The 16244-nt window shown below is 36.9% G+C and overlaps 1 protein-coding gene across 4 annotated transcripts in view; it reads right to left on the bottom strand.

Annotated features, from left to right (window-relative positions):
• Window positions 1-16244, bottom strand: part of TPD52 (tumor protein D52) — a 341461-nt gene that overhangs the window by 170421 nt on the left and 154796 nt on the right. The gene's annotated exons all lie outside the window — the stretch shown is intronic.

Here is a 16244-nt window from a genome sequence, read left to right as displayed (position 1 = left end):
TTTTCTAGCTCTATAAAATAATTTTTTGGTAGTTTGATTGGTATGGCACTGAAAATATAAATTAATTTAGAACTGTCATTTTTATTATATTGCCTTAGCCTACTCATGAGCAATTAATATTTCTCCAAATTTTTACATCTGATTTTAATTTTGTAAAAGTGTTTTATAATCGTATCTATATAGTTCTTGGGTCTGTCTTGACAGGTAGACTCCCAAGTATTTTATATAGTCTGTAGTTATTTTAAATACAATTTTTCTTTCTAATGCTTTCTGTTCAACTTTGTTGGAAATAGATAGAAATGCTAATGGGTTTATTTTATGACCAACTACTTTTTTTTGTACTTTTAAAAAAAATTTTGCCAGGTAACAGGGTTAAGTGACTTGCTTAAGATCACACAGCTAAAAAAAAATATTAAGTGTCTTGAGGTTGGATTTGAACTCCCCCTGACTCCAGGATGGGTACTCTAAGCAGACTATATAGCAAGAGTCCAGATGAGGTGATGAGGACCTGTATAGGGTGGAGGTTGTGAGAGTAGAGAAGGGAATATAAATGAAAGAGGTAAGTTTAGGTGGAATCAAGAAGATTTAACAATAGATTGGCCACACAGGGCAAGTGCAATATGGGTAGAGCACAGAGCTCTCACTGAAGAACGACTAGTACAAAATCACATATATGCTTGTTGAACTGACCTGCACCAAAGGGAGTACCAAGCATAACTTTGAAGATCAGCAGGGAGAACTGCCAGAGCAAGCATGAAGCCCAGGCTTCAGTGTGGCAGCAGCAGCCCAGATCCAGGAAATGGAAGCAAGCCCATGGAGTCGCCCAGCAGGGCTTTCCAGGCTGCTGCGCCCTGAGTGCTCAGCCCATCAAGGTTAGGGTTAGAGTGGAGGGAGATTTCTGAGGTCTGCCCTCTGTCCCTGAAACAGGACTCTGGGGCTTTGACCACATTTAGGCCCTGGTTGCAGTCTACGCCCCTCATAGAGCAGGGACCCCCCACCCCGACACACACACACAGCTGTGGTAGAGGGGAGAGCTTGTGGCCATTCAAAGACCAGGAGAGCAGTCAGAGCCTCACATATTGAGGTCCTTGTGGGGGTGTCCCAATATTCAAAACCTTAGGAAGCACCCCAAAACCAGGCAAAGGCTGGGGAAATGAGTAAACAGAAAAAAAAAAAAGGAACCAGACCACAGACAATTACTTTCATCCCATGAAGAACCAAAATACTCAATCTGAAGATGAGAAAGTCCAAGCTTCTGCATCTAAAGACTCCCAAGAAATACAGAAGCTTGGCTCAGGCTATGACAGAGCTCAAAAAAGATTTTGAAAATCAAGTAAGGGAGATAGAAGAAAAAATTGGGAAAAAGAAATGAGAGAGATGTAGGAAAAACATGAAAATGAAGTCAGCAGCTTAGTCAAGGAGATCCAAAAAAATATTGAAGAAAATAACATGTTAAAAACCAGCTTAGGCCAAATGGATAAAACAGTTCAAAATGTTATTGAGAAGAATGCTTTAAAAAACAGAATTGGCCAGATGGAAAAGGAGAGAAGAAAGCTCTCTTGAGGAAAACAAATCCTTCAGATGTAGAATGGAGCTAAAGAAAGTTGATGACTTTGTGAGAAATCAAGACACAATACTTCAACACCAAAAGAATGAAAAATTAGAAGAAAATGTGAAATATCTCATTGAAAAAACAACTGATCTGGAAAACAGATTTAGAAAAGATAATTTAAAAATTATTGGGATACCTGAAAGTGATGATTAGGAAAAGTGCCTTGACCTCATTTTTAAAGAATTGCTACAGGAAAACTGAGCTGAAATCATAGAAGCAGAGGGTAAAACAGAATTGAGAGAATCCACCAATCTCCCTTGGAAAGAGACCCCCCCCCAAAAAAAAAACAACCCCAGGAATATTATAGCAAAGTTCCAGAACTCCCAAGTCAAAGAGAAAATATTACATGCAGCCAGAAGGACACAATTCAAATATCGTGGAGCTGCAGTCAGGATCACACAGGACTTAGCAGCAACTACTTTAAGGGCTTGTAGGGCTTGGAATACAATATTCCAGAAGGCAAAAGAGCTCAGAATGCAACCAGGAATCAACTACCCAGCAAAACTGAACATCCTCTTCCAGGGGAAAAGATGGACTTACAATGAAACAAGAATTCCAAATGTTCCTGTTGAAATGACCAGAGCTGAAAAGACAGTTTGATCTTCAAGTATAGGACTCAGGTGAAGCATAGACAGTGGAGGAGAAAGGTAAATTATGAGGGACTTATTGATGATGAATTGCATGTATTCCTGCATGGAAAGATGATACCAATAATACTTATATGAATCTTCTCATTTAATAGAGGAGCGGGTAGAAGGCACTTTTATAGTCAAGACACAGTAAAGAGATGAATTTCAAGATATAATATAGTGTAAAAACGTTGTCAATGGGTGAAAGGGGAATATACTAGGAGAACGAGAAAGGAGAGGCTGAATGGGCTAAGATATTTCATATAAAAGATATTTCATGTAGCTTGTGCAATGGTATGGAAGGGGGGGGGAAGGCGAGAGGGAATCAGGGAACCTTCATTCTCATTGTAAATGTCCCAGAGAGGAAACAGCATACATACCCAATAGAGTATAGATATCTAGAAGAAAAAGGAGAGAAGGGGGACGGGGGAGGGGAGGGGGTATGTGGGTGATAGAGGAGAGGGTAGATCATAGGAGGGGATAGTCAGATATAACACATTTTCTTTTTTACTTTTTTTCAAGATGCTAGGTTTGGGTGGTTTGGGTCCCTTTCCCGGACCACGGGGCCAGGTGGTTGCTGGTCACTGGGTGGGATGTGGGCTTGGGGCTTCTTACCCCAGGGTCAGTGCTCTGTCCGCTATGCCACTCAGCTGCCCCACAGCACTTTTGAAGAGGGACAGAATGAAAGGATAGAGAAAATATAACAGATGGTAGTGGGGAGGAATGGATGAAGGGAATTACAATCAGCAACAGCAACTGTGGAAAAATTGGAAGTAACTACTATCATGGACTTATGATGAAGAATGTGATCCACCCGAGACAGATCTGATAGTATCAGAACACAAAATGAAACACATTTTTTCTTTTCTCTTTCTTTTACTTTATTTCTCATGGGGTTTTGTATTTTTATGGGGGAGGGGTATTATGTTTACTCTTAAACAAGAATATTTTAGTAATGTGTAAATATTAAATAAATTAAAAAATGAGCTGGAGAAAGAAAAAGCAGTATCTTTGCAAATAAAACCCCAACTCAAGTCACAAGAAGTCAGAAAGAACTGAAAGAACAAAAAAATACATTAATAAATGTTAATATAGCTCTCCCTCCTTTTTTTATTTTAAACAATTGCGTTCCAATTCCTCATATTTTAAGCCCTATTTTACTTAGTCTTCAAATAAATTTTGATTTATTTCTCTGGAGTTTGATATAATTCACAGCCTTTTCTTTCAACAGTATCCACCACTGTTTCCTAATCCATCTTTTTTAACAGCTTACTATAAATGAAATAAAAGTTGCTTATATGGTGAAAAAAACCATAAAGTGATGGAGAGTCCCCATATTCTAATGATACCTTCCTAATATTTGGCAAGGAAAAAAAAAGAAAGGATCCCAGAACAAGGCATAGATTCGCTCACCTTGCCCTGCTTTTAGAAAATAACAAGCATCAGTCAGAGTAGATGAGCAGAGATGAATGCATTAAGACCTTTATCAAAGGAGGGAATGAATACCCAATATCAACGATATTAAAAAAGTCATTGGAATACCTGAGTCCAGTTGTTTCACATGATTTAAATTCACTAAAGATCAATCATAATAGATCTTTTTTTGATTTTATAAAAAGAATATGAAAGAGATTACAAAATCCAAATCAAACCAAAAAAATTTTCATTTTATTACAAGATCTGTGACCTCAAAAGACAGAGGGTTTTCAAATTTATTTAGTCTTTTTTCTTTACCCATGTTATTCAATGCAAACAGATGAGACTTCTATATGTTCTGTGTGCCTTTATAATACAAAATAAAATTTTATGCTACTTTAAAAAGAACTAAAGTTATTACAAAGAAGAAAGATAAAATGAAAAGTCCTACCACTAATCCTGGAAGCTAAAAGCTAACTTACAAAGTATGACTGGATATTAGGTCAAAATTTTTGACCATCCAAAGATCAAAAATGTTTTATAAAATATAGCCTTCTCCTCCTATATGTATTAAGGTATTATTTCATAGGACATTACATATAATAATAAAGAACTACTTTCCCTTTGAAAATTTTATCTACTGCCGTGCACTTTGAAGTTAACTAGTTATTTCCTTTAGTCCTATATTAGAGAATGTTACTATTTAATGTGCAACTAAATACATATATTAAAATAGCATTAAGGCTAATTCACATCGTACCTTTGTAGTTAATTCAATAATTAATGTTGAACTCAATATCAAGGATTACAAACAAATGTCCCAAGACATTCATTTTTATTTTCATCTTTCAGTGACAACATTTGTTAATATAATTTTTGAAAGTTGTATATGGAGACTGTAGAATATCATAGTATGGCCTAAGGAAGGTTAGCATTTCTGAGGAAAACAAAGAGGTTTAAAAAAATTGGTAAACTTTGTAGCTATGTGAATTTAAATGTACTGGGTTTTCCTCCAATAGCAAAACATTTGATATAAAAGGGAAGGAAAAAGGATTTATAATATTAGTTCAATTAAGAAAAACGTCGATTTTTAACATATTAGCAAAGAACACTAATTTATATAAATAGCCCTCTTAAAATTGTACATTTTAGAGATATTATTCTAGATGCAAATATCAGCATATTTAAAGGAAAATCAAAACAGTCAAATAATAGTCTTGGTTTTATAATACTGAAATATTCTGTAGTTTAGCTTTATAATTACTCCCCAAATAATCTACTTTCAATGTTCTAAAAGGAAACATGGCACCCTCTACTGGAAGAAAGAAGAAATTATGAAAGAATAAATCTATTTCTTTACTCAACTACCTCCACCTTGTGGTGATAAGTTACTGGTCATGGCATATTTCATTCAACAAAGAATTTAGACTTTCCTTTATGCATCAATATAAAACTGCCTATTTCTACTATTTAAGATAAATAACCAACAAATCTAGGAGTATTCCACAAGGTCCCTATACTCCTTTCTATGAGATAGAGATAAATTTAGGATTTCTCTATCTGCAAAACCTAGCTTTCCTCCATCAATATAAATGAATTGATAATGCTTGTTAAAGAAAAGATATATGAATATGCACACACATTAGCTATAATAGCTAGTAAGAATTGCCACACTTTTCCAACTATTAGGATCCCTTTTTCCCTGCCCCTATTAGGTCACCTTTATATATACATATGTATGCATATGTATGGAGAGAGAGAGAGAGAGAGAGAGAGAGAGAATGAATGGCAAGAGAAAGTTGTATACTCTTTAGAGTAATTGTCCTGATTCAAAACTACTTCCCTTACCAAAGGAAAAGAACAAATTAGAAAATAAAACTCCTTAGCATATTTTAATTGTTCAAATTCCTCATCTCCAAAAGATGGACAATAATTTCACTATTATGACCTATACACCTAAACTGCTGGGAAAAGTCCCCCAAATTTCAATAATTATGATAATGATCATCTAAGCCCATAGGAAGTAACCCTTTATAGCACCCAAGTTTCTGGGACTATATATATATATATATGAATAAAGATTTCTATATTCCACCAAGACAATCCCTTCCCTGGAATCTAAAGAAAACAGAAAAGGTACTGACCTATGAGAGATGGGATATTTTCTTAATAACAAAAAGGAAATTAGGTGATTATATATATATATATATATATATATATATATATAGAGAGAGAAGAGAGAGAGAGAGAGAGAGAGAGAGAGAGAGAGAGAGAGAGATAGCTGTATCTATCTATCTATATATCGTAGGTCCCATGAGGCAACTGGGCATTGCCATGTGCCCTGTACCATGGATGATACTCAACACTTTTCTGCCTACTGTCCTCCTTTGAGTCTCAGCTATTGTCCCATCTATGAGCCTTTCCCAGTTCTCTTTAATCTAATGATTTTCCTTTGAGGCTATCTCTAGATTATCCTGTATATTTATACAATCATTTGCACATGATTATTTGTGAGTTGTCTCAACCATGAGATTAGGAGTAGTTTTTGTCTTTCTTTGAATTACCAAAACCTAGCACAATGTTTGGGTGTTTAATAAAGGCTAACTCACAATCTGAAGAAAACCACCTTTGGGGCTGCCACATAGTATGTGATAAAGCAATCCCCCACAAGTCATTTGGAGAGCTACTGCAACCATGCTTTCGTTAGTTATCTGTTGCCCAGATATAGGATAGAGACTTATCTCAAGACATAAACCTGAAAAATTTGCTTTCCCATCTCTACCACTCCTGCTGAATATACAAGTTCAACAGGTAGTCTTTTTTTCCTAATTAGATATGTTTGATAATTTATCACAAAACCCATCACTTAAAGGATAATTCCAACCAGACATAGGAAGTTATAAAGAGAATGAGATAGATGGAATCAAATCCTATTCTTAAGTTATTTTTTATAGTTGTCCAAAATAACCCTAAATCATTTGGTAAAAGATGTAGGGCATTCAAACTACACTTGTTTCCTTTCAACATTTTTTATACTCAAAGTGAAAGATAAAAATTGATAGGAAGACATTTCTTCTTCCAAACGAGATAATGTCTGGAATCCAAGGACTTAGGTATTATTACTTTTATAACTTTTACTTACTAAGTAAAATTTTTTAAATTGCATATTATACACAATACAATTAATCAATAAATTTAAATGTCTACTACTTACATAGGGAATACAAAAAACAAATACAACAGTCTACTAATTAGAATTTATTGCAAGTCCACTACCTTTTTTTTTTTAAGGTTTTTGCAAGGCAAATGGGGTTAAGTGGCTTGCTCAAGGCCACACAGCTAGGTAATTATTAATTGTCTAACACCGAATTTAAACCCAGGTACTCCTGACTCCAAGGCCAGTGCTTTATCCACTACGCCACCTAGCTGTGCAAGTCTACTACTTTTAAGCTAAAACAGCAAGGCTTCCTAAAGAGACAAAAGGTAACATGTTGTTTATTTGAGTTATCAGTATCACCTTTCTATGTGGAATCAAGCATTAACATCATTAAATCCCTCTTAATGTGCCTTTTTCATCCACCCTTTCTATGCTTCACCTGAGAGATGAATTTGCTGGTTATTTATCTTAAATAGTAGAAATAGGCAGTGTTATATTGATGTACCTGGAGATCAAACTTGCTGTTCAGCTCTGGTCATTTCAAAAGGAAAGTTTGAAGTCCCCTGTTTCATTGAAAATCCATCTTTTCCCCTGTAAGAAGATGTTCAGTTTTGCTGGATAGTTGATTCTTAGTTGTAATCCAAGCTCTTTTGCTTTACGGATTATCATATTCCAAACCCTGTGAGCCCTTAATGTAGGTGCTGCTAAATCATGTGTTATCCTGTCTCTCTTTCTCCTCCAGTTATTTAGATCCATTAGTCAGATATGGATCAGAATGGCTGGAGATGCTATTCAAATCAAACCACCACTACTAATTCCCCTCCAACTCTGATGGAGAGAGTACTAGGTGAGCAGTCCTACTTTCTGAGTAACCTGCCTCAGAATAAAGACATTCATCTCCAACTGGTTTTTATGATTTTTGTGCATCCCTCTCATTCTCTTCCCAATTTTTCCTTTACCTCCCTTACTTAATTTTCAAAATCTTTTTTGAGTTCACCCATAGCCTGAGACCAATTCCAATTTTTCTTGGAGGCTTTGGATATAGAAGCTTTGACGTTGTCATTTTCTGTATGTGTGGGGTTTTTTTAAGGTTTTTGCAAGGCAATGGGGTTAAGTGGCTTGCCCAAGGCCACACAGCTAGGTAATTATTAAGTGTCTGAGGCCACATTTGAACTCAGGTACTCCTGACTCCAGGGCCAGTGCTCTATCCACTGCACCACCTAACCGCCCCCTTCTGTGTGTTTTGATCCTCCATGGGACCAAAGTAATTATCTATGGTTACATTCTTTTATTTCTATTTACTAATTTCCCCAGCCTATGTCCTCATTTTGAGGTGCTTCCCAAACTTTTGAGTATTATCGGGACACTGTCCAGGGACCTCAGTTCTCTCAAGGTCTTATGAGAAATTCTGACTGCTTTCCCGTCCTGTGCTCTGGACTGTGAATGACCACAAACCCGCCCCTCTGCCCTGGAGCTGTGAGGAAGGTCCCTTATTACCTAATTAATTCTTTACTCATGGCAACTCATTGAACAAAAATAGGAAATGGTCAAGTCCAAATGGATATGTGGCACAAATATAAAGGTCACATCATTTACAAACATGAGATAGGGGAAGAAAGGGAAGGCAACAAGCATTTTTAAACACCTACTAGGTACTAGGCACTGTGCTAAAGGCTTTACAGTCATTATATCATCTGATCCTCACAACTCTGAAATAAGGGCTAGTATTCTCATTTTATAGCTGAGAGAACTGAGGCAGACAGGGGTCATGACTTGCCCAGGATTACACAACTAAGAAAAAAAGGAGATACTATTCAGATTTATGGTTGGGGAGAGATTTCATAACCAACAAGCGATAGAGATAATCAAAAAAAGATAAGAAACAAAGCAAGTTTATAAAATTTGAAAGTTCTTGCACAAACAAAATCAATACAACAAACTAAATTAAGGTTAATTTCAGAAGAAAGGCACTGACAGTAGAAAGAGCATCAAGAAGGCAGTATTTTAACAAGGGACAAAATAAAAAGTTGTGTGTATCTATAGATGTGTGTGTGTGTGTGTGTGTGTGTGTGTGTGTGTGTGTGTGTGTACAGTTGTCCCACTAAGGTACAGTCTAACCAAATGTAACTGATCAATACAAGTTCAAAAGACTCTACCACACATCAAGGTACACATTTGAACATTTGAAGTAGATTGCTTAAATTTGTACATCTCATGTTTCTTTTGAGCCTGCCCTCATTGTTTCACTCAGAGTATGGCACCTTCTTTGATGCAGGAATATCATGCTGGATGATCCTCATGCACCTGTCTACCAAGTATCACACAGTCAATTCCTAAGTTCTACTGAGAAACCTTAAGAAACCTTGTAACACTTCTTTTGATGTCCATGTAAGCTCCTGCCTTGTGTGAGTTCTCCATAAAATAAATCTTCCAGGCAAATGTACTTTTAGCATTTAAACAATGTGGTCAGCCTATTGGAGTTGTGCTCTAAGTAACACTGTTTGAATGCTTGGCAGGTCAGGTCAGGACCTAGTTCCTTATATTGCCAAGTGATCTTCAGAATCTTCCCAAGAACAAGTCAAATGGAAGCAATTCCATTTTCTGGCAAGATATTGGTATATTGTCTAGGTATCACAAGCATACAACAATGAAGTCAGTACAACAGTTCTGTAAGCCTTCAGTTTGGCAGGCAGTCTAATATTTCTTCTCTCCTTTCCTTTGGAGCTTCCTTAACACTGAGCTAGCTCTGGCAATGCGTGTGTTAACTGCATCATTCATATGGGCATCCCTGGAAAGTAGAGTGCCAACTTATCTACAGCTTTCAAATTTTTTTTTGTTTGCTATAACCAATAGTTCCACTTATAGATGGCATGGACTGATGCATGGTTTATTGAATCTTAGACTGCACTACGCACCAAAAATCATGCACCAATTCACTTTCTACTTTAGTCTTGGCTTATAGCCTTTTCAAGTTAAATAATATACCAGCAGTGCAGCAGCTGATCTTGATGCTATTTTTGTCCATATTGAAGGTGTCTGACACTGCAGAAGACAGCATGCTAAAAAAGCACATGAGGAAGCCTACAGCCCTGCTTTCCTCCCCTGGTGACTGGGAAAGAATAAGAACATATTCATTCGGAACCCGGGCAAGCCTGCCCTTGTGAAACTGACAGACTTCTCTGGGCAACCAGATTCTGCCCAAATTGCCCACAAGCCTTCATGACTGACAATAACAAAGGTCTTTGTTGGACTGATGAACATTGTGGAGAAACTTCTATCTGCTCCTGGTATTTTTCCTGGAGTTATACATAAATGCATATGTGTAAATATGAATGCTTATACACACACAAATACACACAAACATATGTTTTTATATTTGCATGTATAATAAGTGGAAGAAGTGAGTCCTCTAACAACTAAGAGGATCAGGAAAGGCTTCCTACCAACAATTAATGTTTTAAAATCAACAATATGAAAAATGCAAATTAAAACAAATCTGTAGTTCTGTCTCACATATAACAAAATGACAAAGATGATAAAAAATGGGAAAAGTCAGTTTTGGAAGGGCCACAGGACATATAAGATACATAATACTCTACCATTAGTTACTGTGACTTGATCCTAACACTGTGGAAAATAGTCCCCCAAAATTGCAGACAGTAATAAGATATTATATATAAAAAATGTTTACAGCAGCAATTTTTTGGAAAAAACAATAGAAAAAAAAGTAGGTGCTCATCAAAGAATGAACATATTGTAGTAGATGAAAAATAAACCAATATTGTTGTGCCATAATGAATGAATAAAATAACATTTATTAAATGCTCACTGTGTATAAAAAATAGGGAATTTAGAGAAACATGTTGAGTCTTACAAGAATAGATACAGAGTGAATAAAAGAACTAGGAGTGCTACATACACCAACTACAAAGACAACACTAAAAGGTAGCTAGATTCAGAATATAGGTAAAAATTAATTTTGGTTACAAATGATGAAACATACTTTCCTTCTCTAAGGATAGAAATAGCTAGGATGCTAAATGCTTCATATTCTAACAGATATAATTCTTTTACTGTTTTACTTAATTTTTATACTTTCAAGGGATGAGAGCAGAGATGTCATAAATTTAAAATGCAAGGAAGGAAGGAAGAAAAAGACCCCTGGACTGAGGGTGGTGAGCACACTCATCCTTAACCCCACTATATCCAACCAATAAGAATCTAGCCACCATCAAAAGTTACAGAAGTAGACCACTAAGCAGAAGCCACAGCTAACAAAACAGACTCCTCAGGATGCCAAGACTCATTCTCTGGGGAATTATTATAGTTCGGTACCTTTTAATGTTTATGGCATTTCTAAATCCAACCATCCAGTGAACTCCACTTTCTATAAGGTAGGGCTCAAAAGTTTCACTTCCAGCCAGCATTTCAGTTCAAAGACATACAAGAAATTCTTGGGGCGGCTAGGTGGCGCAGTGGATAGAGCACCGGCCCTGGAGTCAGGAGTACCTGGGTTCAAATCCAGTGTCAGACATTTAATAATTACCTAGCTGTGTGGCCTTGGGCAAGCCACTTAACCCCATTTGCCTTGCCAAAAAAACCTAAAAAACAATTCTTAAGAACTTTATTTGGATTCATGTGGGTGCACCTGGCATGGAGAAAGGGGCACCAGTATTCCCTTTGAAGAACCAGCATTCATCATTAACCAGCAGATATGATTCCTTGAATCCTGCAATACTTATACTTTTTCACCAACTAGAACTAGGATTGGAGCTGGAGTCTTTATCTTCTCTTAATATGCACTTTCATACCTAGAGTAGAAGACTTTGTTTTCATCAAAACTTATTCCTATACTAAGGACTGGATGGACTGAGCTGGTCTCATTTCCTCTATATCAGAGATGATCCATAGGCATTTCTTCATTTAGGAAGAGCTGCCTGGTTACTCAGAGCTGATGCATATATATAGATATTGTGCCCCAAATCTTGAGAACCATGGGGTTGATCTTTACCTCCTTACTCAAGTTCCCCCAGTTCTTACCCGGGGGTATTTGAGGGCGATAGGCTGGTGAAAGAACAAGAGATAAACAGGACAGATTCTGCAAAGATGATTTTGACCTTTTGGTGCTGCTCTAATCTTGACCTCTAAACTGTGACTTGTTCCCCCAGACCATGGAAAAGGGATCTTAATGTCTCTTAGGGGTCTAGGCGTCTGACTTCTCATACCTGGATTACCTATATTTTGGAGGGAGACTTGGGCAATATATGCTAATTCTTGATCCAGGAATGGGAAGAAGGGTTATTGGATCCCAACTCAGATATCTTCTGAGGATTTATTATAATAAGGGTATCTGGGATTTTGGAGTTGCTAAAGTTGATTCAATCCCTATACCCCTAATAGAAATGGGCATATGAGTGACAGTGGTCAAGTTCAGCAAAAACCCTAAGATTGCAACAGGGATGTCCAGAAGACAGAAAAGTGAGAAGTGATGAGGATCAAAAATGTATAGGGAACAAGGTTGCAGTCACAAGTAGTAGCAGGGAAGAAGCTGGGGCCATTTGGTTATACTAAATTTAATAGTCAGAAATTTTTATGGAATAGGGTGGGGGGGCAGATTAGGACTATTTAAGAGCTGGCATGAGGAATGGGTAAGACTGCTCAGTAAATAAGGTAAGTATCTTGGAGAGGTGAGTGAGAGGTTACCTCCTTGTAACTCCTTTGTCCCTCCACAGCTCCCCTTGTATCAATAAAACTGTGTAGACAAGAGGAAAAAAACAGCAAAACAAAACCTATTCCATGAAAGAAGAGAGTTCAATATATTTTTGGTAGGGAAAAAAAGGAATGATTGTGATATAAAAACAGGTCATGAATTTTTAAAATTTACAGCTTGGGGCAGTGAGGTGGCACTGTGGATAGAACTGGCCCTGGAGTCGGGAGGATGTGAGTTCAAATACGACTTCTGACACTTAATTACCTAGCTGTGTGACCTTGGGCAAGTTACTTAACTCCGTTGCCTTGTAAAAGAACAAAAAAAAAAAACTTAAAATTTTTTTTATAAATCACATCATATTTGTCTGGCTCTAGTTACACAATATTTTTCCTCTTTATTTTGCTTTTTCTAAGGTCAATTATTGGCTAAGCAATAAAATACAATAATTAATGCATGTGATACTTTATAAACTAGGCTATCATATAAACCATGAATGTAGAGTTGGAAGGGTTCAGAAATGTCAAAAATCATTACTGTTTCTCTACAAAATTCTTATTTGGGATCTCCCCAATTGCCAGAAAAGCTGTAGCAGATCTCCACAAGTTGAAAAGGCTTCCAGTGACTTTCCTATGAGTAAGATATGGTGTGTCCTGCTGTCAGAGATCTATTTTTACTGTGATGCCAGATTCCTCCCCACAAGTTTGGTCATTAAGTGATACATTTTAGTGGGCACAGCAGCTAACCAAAGCATAAAGGGACTACAATCTGTTGGATGGTGTATGCTATCAAGAAAAAAGGGTCTTTTGTAGCACTAAAGTAGCATCATCACTTGTTATTTTAAGACATTCTATAGAAAGAAGTTTCTACAATTCACTCCAAAGACATATCTTCTTTTTCCAGGAATTCTGAGATTCGTTTTTTAAAAAAGTGATTTAATTAAAAGAATTTTATCCATTTTGACATGTAGCAAAACTACTCAACTATCTTCCTGGATGAGTGAAAACAGAAACCGTAAATTTTTTAAAATCTACAAAATTTAAAGCTGAATCACTGTTTCAAATTAAAACTTTGGAGCTTTATTTCTTCACCAGTTTGAACACTGCTGCAGAACCTAACACTTCTCTAATTTAGCAAACAGTTTCCATAAGTAAACCTGGAGAGGGACAGGTGCTGGACCTGTGATTTCACTGGCTTAGGGCATTCCTCGGGCTGTGCACTGTACCAGTACAGGTCAGTACCTTCTTAGCAACTTATAATCCTGGAGAACTACCTAGAGCCCAGGGTCACAGAGCCAATATGAGTCAAATATTGATCTTGGATCCAAGACTCCAGGCTACCAAGTTGACTCTCTATCCACTCCATCACACTGTCCTGCATGCTGACCTAGGAAATCCTATGGCTCTATGGGAAATTTTATTTCTAAATCAACCTGTTCTTTCTAAAGTACAAGTGAAGAAGGCAACTATGTTTCTTAACTCTGCAATAGATAAATGAATATTTATTAAATACCTGTGCTAAGCCTTAGTGCATATAAAGCAAAGCTTTTCTGAAAAGCCAAGAATCTTTTTGGAAAGAATGTTCTAGGGGCGGCTAGGTAGCGCAGTGGATAAGAGTACTGGCCTTGGAGTCAGGAGTACCTGAATTCAAATGTGGCCTCAGACACTTAATAATTACCTAGCCCTGTGGCCTTGGGCAAGCCACTTAAGCCCATTGCCTTAGAAAAATCTAAAAAAAAAAAAAGAATGTTCTTCCATTATCACACTTATCTGGTATGGATGTGATTGTTGTCAAGACAGACTATGAAGAACAAAGCAAATAATAAGTAAAAAATTAATGGAAATCTCAGAAAAATTGAACCACACTTTAATTAAAGCTGGCTACAGATGGTAAAAGAGCACATTCCAGCACAAATGACAGAGGGGAAACCTTTCACACTCAGATGTTGCCAAAATAATAAGCTAATATACCCTACCAAAATTCATCAGTTGGTAATCAACCTTTTTTTTTTGGTACTGAGACTCTACAGTTGAGTTGGGTTGGTCTTCAGGTATAGGCCTTCACTGACTATATCAGTTTTCTAGAATAGAATAAAGAATATTGTGCTAGACTTAAGGGTCAGGAACACCAAATACTCCATAAACCTACAACTTGTGTGACCATGGACAAACTGGCTACTACTTTACCTCACTAAGTCTCAGCTTCCTCTTCTATACAATGAGGGAGTTGTATCCCATAACCTCAGTGATTCTTTCCATCTCTCTATCTGTGATCCTATGATACTACGATGAAAACCTAGAATTACAGCCTCTCCACAATGAGGCATGTTAAGAACAGTTTAACAAAACATATTTCTAAAAGTCTATTAAGTATAAATTTTAATTATTTCACCTTAAAAAAACTACTGAGTTACTTCTAAGGGATACTAATTGTAATTTATAATAATTCATCTAGTAATACCTGATTTCAAAAAAAAGTCTTTCTTATCTGAAATCTAATCAAAAAAGGAGGAAAGATAGAAAAGCCATACATTGAACCCTTAATCTAACTTTCTTACACTTCAGATAGAAGATCTAGAGTACAAGAGCAATGACCATTTCTGAAATACAAAGTTGGAAGGAAAATAGAGACTCATCTACTTCAAATCCTCAATATACAGATGAGGAAATTAAGGTCCTTAACAGGGAAAATGATTCTCCGAGGTTCACAAAGCCATTTAGTGCAGTCAGACCAAAACTATGGTGGCCAAAACCCTAATTCAGAGACCTCCCAATTAATAATTCAGGAAAAGAGTTCTCTTCCCTCTCACTTAATCCCCACAATGGTGCAAGAGGATAGCATATGTAGGCACATTTGCCCTTCTCTATATTTAATAAAACATAGTTTCCAAAATATTTTCCAAGGAAAGCAGCTATAAACCTAGCAACACATATATTTAGTCTGCAAAGTCATCTAAAAATTACTACTACTACTACTACTACTTTTTTGTTAATCACAAAATACTTGAAAAGTAAAAACAGAATGAAACATAAATTTAGAATAACAAAAAATTCTGGACCCTCAAAGATTAATCTCTCTGGGACCAAGTTTTTCGACTTTTATAAAGCTAAATTAGTTTGCCAAGTACTTTACATATCTCATTTGGTCCTCACTACAACTGGAATTACTATCAACATTTTACAGATGAGGGAAGACTAAATGACTTGCCCAAGACTCCCTCATCTAGTATCTGAGCAGGGCTATATATTCAGTTTTCCTGACTACATTTCCAGCATTCCAGTCACTTATGTCCCACTGTGATTAAAACTGCAGGAAGCATCCCTGTTTTCTTTCATTCTGTTGAAAGACTCTGCATTGTAAAATCATTTTCTCGATGTGAAGAGCATCTTTCCGGGTGCCTGAATGTGGCCTTTATTGTATTTTAGTTTGGGATGTGTGGAGGAGGGGAAGAAGGCAGTAAGAAGAGCTTGCAGCTGGAAAGCGCTGCACGTGTATTTTCACATCTGATGCCCATAATCAGTCTATGACGTCGATGCTTTTATTTTTCCCCTTTGACACTTGAAAAAAACCGGTGCCGAGAGAAAGGTCAAATGTAGATAGCATCTGAGCAGGATTCTAATGCGGGTTTTCCCGACTCCAGTCCTCTACTCACCGCGCCACCTGACCACCCAAGTTTTGGGGTTTGGCCGGCAGCAGGCGCCCCCTAACTCCCGAGGCCCCGCC

Source organism: Macrotis lagotis, chromosome X (assembly GCF_037893015.1).
Source record: "Macrotis lagotis isolate mMagLag1 chromosome X, bilby.v1.9.chrom.fasta, whole genome shotgun sequence".
Taxonomy (NCBI): Eukaryota; Metazoa; Chordata; class Mammalia; order Peramelemorphia; family Peramelidae; genus Macrotis; species Macrotis lagotis.
This window is presented reverse-complemented; position numbering and strand designations above follow the sequence as displayed.